Below are 6,451 nucleotides of genomic sequence, written 5' to 3' on the forward strand. Positions count from 1 at the left end.
TTTTTTTTTTTTTTTTGGGTGGCGTTAATATTGTTTTTTTTTTTTGGAATTGAACATGTAGTTGGCTTTGTGTTTGGCGGTTTTAAGAAGAGTGGGTCCCACAGAAAGTACAAAAAATTGGGTGATGAAATGCTGAAAATATGTGCCAAACGGGTGGGGTATAGAAATTTGGATATTTTGAGTGATGAGTGATGAAAATTGAGTGAGGAGTGATGAGTAAAAAAAAAAAAAAAAAAAACTAAACAACCCCTAAGATACTACACCATCAGAATATTCTTTCTCCAAGTAAATTACAGAGACTTACTACTTTGACTACATAAGAAGGTAGCATCATCTCAGTCAGTTTCTTCCTAGGCTAAAAAAGGTTTATAAGAGAGGAACTTGGGGTTTTTATTTCATCTAAGGGCGAGGGTTTGGGCTTGGAGAGGCAATCAACCCATTGTGTAGCCAACTATTGTGTGTGTGTGTTTTTCTAACTTTAGTTATTTATCGAGTTTTGAATCCATATAAATATTGTATTTGATTATCATATAATTTTCTTAAGTAAGTTTTTGAAACTTACGAGTAAAATTCGGGGTTTAATTGTGTTAAACCGGTATACTTAATGCCTCTCATCAATATGTAGCGACATTTGTTGGTCAATTCAAAATTAATAAGAAGTCCGATAAACATTGTTTATATATACAACTAGTCGCTAACCCGTGTGATGCACAGGATAGTTAAACAAAATTTATACACATTCACTTTTATTGGTACAATCATTTGAAAACAATTCTAACTAATACCCAAATGTAAGAGACACATTGACTTATATTTAAAGTAGCCTTTTGAAAGTTACGATTGGCTATTCAAATCTTATTTGTTGTCATGCAATGGATTTATAAACTATTAATCCCAAAAATATAGACTTATGCTGTCATTAGAATTTACACATATTGTACAACTAAGCCTAAATTTCTCATCAATGGTTAGAAATATAAAATACAAATATATAAATAAAGACTATGACTTGAGGAGGCCGCATTAAACTTCAAATTAGAGTAGTAATATTACTTTCCCAATCTTTGCTCAATTGTAATAATAATATAGAGGAAATTCAAAACATGGAAAGAAAATAAAAATTACAACAATTAATTTCATTATCTTTCATGCTATACTTTGTAGTGATGATATAGCATGTAAGTGTATTGATAAACTCTTTATAAATTAGACTTTTCTTTTGCAGGTTAAATATTCTTAATTTGTGATTACTTTGGATTTTTTCTTAAAGGTGTACGCTTGGCTTGAGCATAGTAAGTAAAATTTGTTTAAATACTTAAAAAACTCTATACCTATGATTGGTATTGTGGTGGGTTGTTGTGTTGGAGCAAGCGGGTGACTTGCATGGTGATATAAGGTAGTTCAATATATATTGAGAGTGTTTCTTATTTCTTGGAATATTCAGGCCCCCTTTTTTTTTTTTTCTTCCTTTCTCCTTTTGAGTCCAATGCTAATCTTCTTCTCTTTTTAAATTGATTTCTTAGTTTTATACTTATTGGTTATGACTGATTCTTTGGCTGCAAATCTTTTTGGAATTTAGGTTTTTTTTTTTTTTTTTTTTTTTTTTTAATGAAATTCAATTTTGAACCCTTTTGTTTTACAGGAAGAGACTAGTGTCTGGAGTTCAACCAACTGGATCTATTCACCTTGGAAATTATCTTGGAGCTATAAAGAATTGGATTTCACTTCAGGTTGTTTTGACTTTCTTCAATATGCTCTTGTTGTGAAACTGTTTTATCCAAAACTTGAACACAGTTTTATCCAAAACTGTTTTATCAAAAAAAAAAATTTGTTAATTTTTGTTTATAAATGCTTGATGTTAATTTTTCTGCTTGATGTTAATTTTTTTTTCCTTTTTTTTTTTTGGTTTGAAATTTGTTCTCTGTGGTAGAATAATTTGTCAAAGTTTGAATAGAGAGCGTTCTCATTTTGTACAGATTGTTTTGGATAAAGGCTGTGCTGTTGTTGTTTGTGAACATGAATGATGAGTGTGGTTGTGGAATGGTGATTGTTGTGAAATGGTTTTGGGTCTCAGTTTTGAAATCAATCATAAACTCTTATTTTTACATGTTGATGATGTGTATATCTGTTTTGTTCTATGAATCTGAAACTTTTATCTTTTATTTTGTTTGATTTATTTTTTAGTGAGAAGTGAAAGTGATTGTTCTTTTGGGTATTTCTGGTTAACCATTTGATGAAATATACATTTGAAGCTTATTATTGTGGATGTTTGAGTTGCAGGGCAGATGGGTTTTTTTTTTTTTGGAAAGCCGTGATTCATTTGTAAAGTTATAGAAATGATGGATTCTATGGAACTTTTTGTTTTAAGGGTTCTTTTCATTGATGTATGGGCGTACTTATTAGGATGGAGATGTGTTGTAAAGAATAGTGGAGTAGTTATCATATCTTTAGCAAATTTTTTTAGGGGGATATTTAATAGTTAAACGTGATTACAAGCTCTAAAAGGAAAAGTTTAAATTGATTTCCTTGTGTGTTTATATTTGTAGAACTTCTTAATAGGAGGGTAGTTTAACACCTTTAGTTACTATAACATTGTGTTTCCTTCTTTATTGAAATTCTTACATTGTCTCCATCAAGAGGTAAAGCTGCACTTATCTTTGTGTTGCACGCAGGTAACGCTTCACTCATCTTTTTGTGCTTATCATTGGGTCTACTTAACTGTTCGCTAAAAGCTATCTTTCTTTTATTTTCAGCTCTCTCTTTTGTGGCTGAAGAAATTGTGAGGAATAAGGTGAAGAACACAAGTTAACTTTAGATTTTTTTTAAAAGTTGTAAAATTAGCTTGAGCAAAGTAAGTATATTCTAATTAAAAACTTATAAAACTCTATATATACTTGTGATGTTGGAAATTTGTTTTGTGGTGGGTTGTTGTGTTGGAGCAAGTGGGTGGCTTGCATGGTGTTATAAGGTGGCTTAAATTCATATTGGGAGTGTTTTTAATTTCTTGCAAATGTGAATGAAATTTGTTGATTAGTAGCAATTGTGTTCCTTTATTCAATTTCAATACTTGTAAGTATTATAGTTGTGATGTTGGAAATTTGTTTTGTTGTGGGTTGTTGTGTTGGAGCAAGCGGGTGGCTTACATGGTGTTATAAGGTGGTTTAAATTCATATTGAGAGTGTATATTTGTGTGTGCAATGTATATTTATTTAAGTATTAATATAGACTTGTGCATTCATGAATAGGATAGAACTTTATCTAAGTAGCTTATAGACTTAAATGTTAGAATACATTATGGGGGTGGTTCATATTCAAGTTAAATCACTTATTGGTTAGTACTTTATCTTTAAGTTAAAACACTTCATTTTTTATGTATCATTTGAAACTAATTGTTAGAAATGTTTTTTATAACATAGTTAATGTTTTTACTTTACGATTTTAATGTAGTAGTGTTTTTATATTTGTGCAAATTTCTTATTAGTGGCTTTAGGGGATTTATTTTTGGCATTATTTGAAGACATATGAGGACATCTTTTGGCTTTAGGGGGTTCTAATTATATTATACTACATTTTTTGTATTGTTATAAAACATCTTAAGTTATTGTATGTGTTGTAAACAATTATTGTATGAAATGAGTTTGAATTTGATACTTGTTTTAATTTTAACTTGTAGAATCTATGGATCGATTTTTTTTATAAATGTGTTGTTAAAATAAATGTGTTAATCAAATGTGAGGTTTTAATAATGTAATGACATGTTACAGGTTAATATCAACGTCATGAAACTAATAAAAACAGAAAATAAGTTTTAGTGACGAATTTTTTCGTCACAAATATGGCAACAAAAAATTGTTTTAGTGACAAAATATTTCGTCACTAAATGTAGTGGAATTTTGTAAGAAATGATTTTAGTGACGAAAATTTTCGTCACTATATGTGCATGGATTTTCTTAAAAATAGTTTTAGTGACGAATATTTTCGTCACTATATGTACCCGAAAATAGTTTTAGTACTGAAATTTTTCGTCACTAAATATGATTTAATAAACTGAAATGGTTTTAGTGACGAAATATTTTCGTCACTAAATACTGTTTTTAGCGAGGAAAACATTTAGCGACGAAACCTTTTCGTCGCTAAAAGTTTTTTTTTTTTTTACCAAATTGGACTTTTAGTGACGAAATTTTTCGTCGCTAAAAGTCGCCAGGACTTTTAGCGACGGGGCTACAGCAACGAAACGAATTTCGTCACTAAAAGTCCAATTTCGTCACTAAAGGTTCTTAGTGACGAAAAACTGGACTTTTAGTGACGAATTTTTTCATCACTAAAAGTACATTTTCTTGTAGTGATTGTACAGAATTAAGTCAACTCAATTTAAGTAGTTGTAATAAAATTGGCTTCTACTATTCTCTATACTATAGAGATACGGACGTATTGGATTTCTCAAACAATTACCAGTATTGCAATAAAATGATTTATTATTGAAAATAAGAAACTATTAAGCTCATCCCTTAAAGATTTACCTCTTGTACTTGTATGATATGATAATTTCCATTCAAACTTTAAAATAGATTATTTGCCTTATCTAGATGTTTTCCTTGTGGTGAGGACAAATAAAATGAGACAGGTGCTTCATGACCTTCAAAGCAAAACACCTTTCTTCTAGTCAAATACAAAACTCATCAAGAGGAGTAAGAGAGAAAGATATTACTCAATGAAAAACCACGGTGAATGAAGAAAAGATTTTTGAACTTCCAAAGATCCACACAAATTTCAGCCATAGGTGCAAAATGCCAAGAAATATAAATATTGATCTACAGGTGCAATTTTTAAATAGAAAATAGCAATTTCATGGACAATAGAAATTTTCTAATACTTATTAAGAAAAAAGATAATTTGAGATTTTTCCTAATTTTTTTTAATAAGTAATGTAAATTTTTTCTTAGATTAATTGAATCATTTCATGAACAAAAACCCTAGCAACCAAATATAAAAACTATAACCTTGATTTGATTTCTCATTTATCAATGATGGTGACTGGAGAATAAGTTGATTTGGTCCATAAGAGCGGCCCTGAGTAATTGCCGATGGCAAGTGCCAAAGATAGTAAGTTAATCAAATCAAAGAAGGAGAGAGTATAAATTATTTCACGAAATCAAAGATCTCTTTACATCCCATAAAATTTAAAATAAAAAAGAAAATCTCTCTATAGCTTAAGAAACACAATATACTAAAATTAAAGAGAGAAAATTTTTAGAGGACAAAATATTATAGATAATTTAAAAGAATTTTGGTTTAATTCCTGAACACCACAACTCCATAAAATTCATACTAATAATAATATTTTATGATTGTACAGTTAGAATTTTGGTTTAATTCTTGAACACTGACTTGGAAATTGATTATATGAGTATTCAATGGTGAACAAAGTACTATGTATTAATTAATATATAAGCAAAACTAACCTACAAAAGCTGAACTTTATAAGCTAAAATCTATTTCCTTTTTTCCTTTTCTTTTTTCCTTTCAAGGATCTGATAAGCAAAAGATGGATTCAAAATACCTACCATGCGCATGAGGTGTGTTGTAGATCTTGAATGCTATACCGTGCGTTTAGGGCTTCCTACATCTGGAGAGAGAGAGTTTACAAAAACCGTGACTTTATATTTCTTAACTTGAGAGAGGGGTAAGGTTGCTAGAGTTTTGAGGTGGGAAGAGAGGAGTTATAATATGAGTTGTTCTCTCTTCTTTTTTCATACCTTACGTGAGTCTTTTTTGTGTTTTAATCCTAACGTGAGTCTCATTAATATTTTAGTCTAATTAAAGCCTTGGAGTTTTAGAGAACATCGAAAACATTGTTGTCTATATAATAATGTAATGGGATAAAAAGATTCATAGATTCAGTGGGAATTGATTTTTGAATTTGTGTGGGAATGGAAGTCCAAAATGTTTCAAATTAAATATTCACCTAATAATAATGTTTTTATTTTTATTTTTTAAATATTCTGATGACGTGGAAAATTGTGGTGCCAGCAGAGGCTTCAGTTATATATATATATATATATAGATTACATACAAGAGAGAGAGAGAGAGAGAGAGAGAGAGAGAGAGAGAGAGAGAACAAGCACATGAAGAGCAAGATGATGCTGATTACATTTCTTTTGATCAAGCAACACTGATAATTATAACAATTATGAATTTTTACATAAACAAACTAATGAACAAATATGGATGTCTGCTTACATATTCTTATTGGACACATATTCCTTTATTTTTTACACCAACATTGGAAAGAATTTGCAGTACTTTGTGTTAGCATCTAATATGTGGTTCCCTTTTACAAACAAACAAATGAAGCAATTAGAAAAAGCCAAAAAATGGACATTAGATCAACAGAAATGACGCAGAACTAAAAAAAGTTAATGAAGGACCAGTTATCGATCAGTGTATCATT

This window comes from Quercus suber, unplaced genomic scaffold, assembly GCF_002906115.3.
Source record: "Quercus suber isolate HL8 unplaced genomic scaffold, Cork oak 2.0 scaffold_14, whole genome shotgun sequence".
NCBI classification, from domain to species: Eukaryota; Viridiplantae; Streptophyta; class Magnoliopsida; order Fagales; family Fagaceae; genus Quercus; species Quercus suber.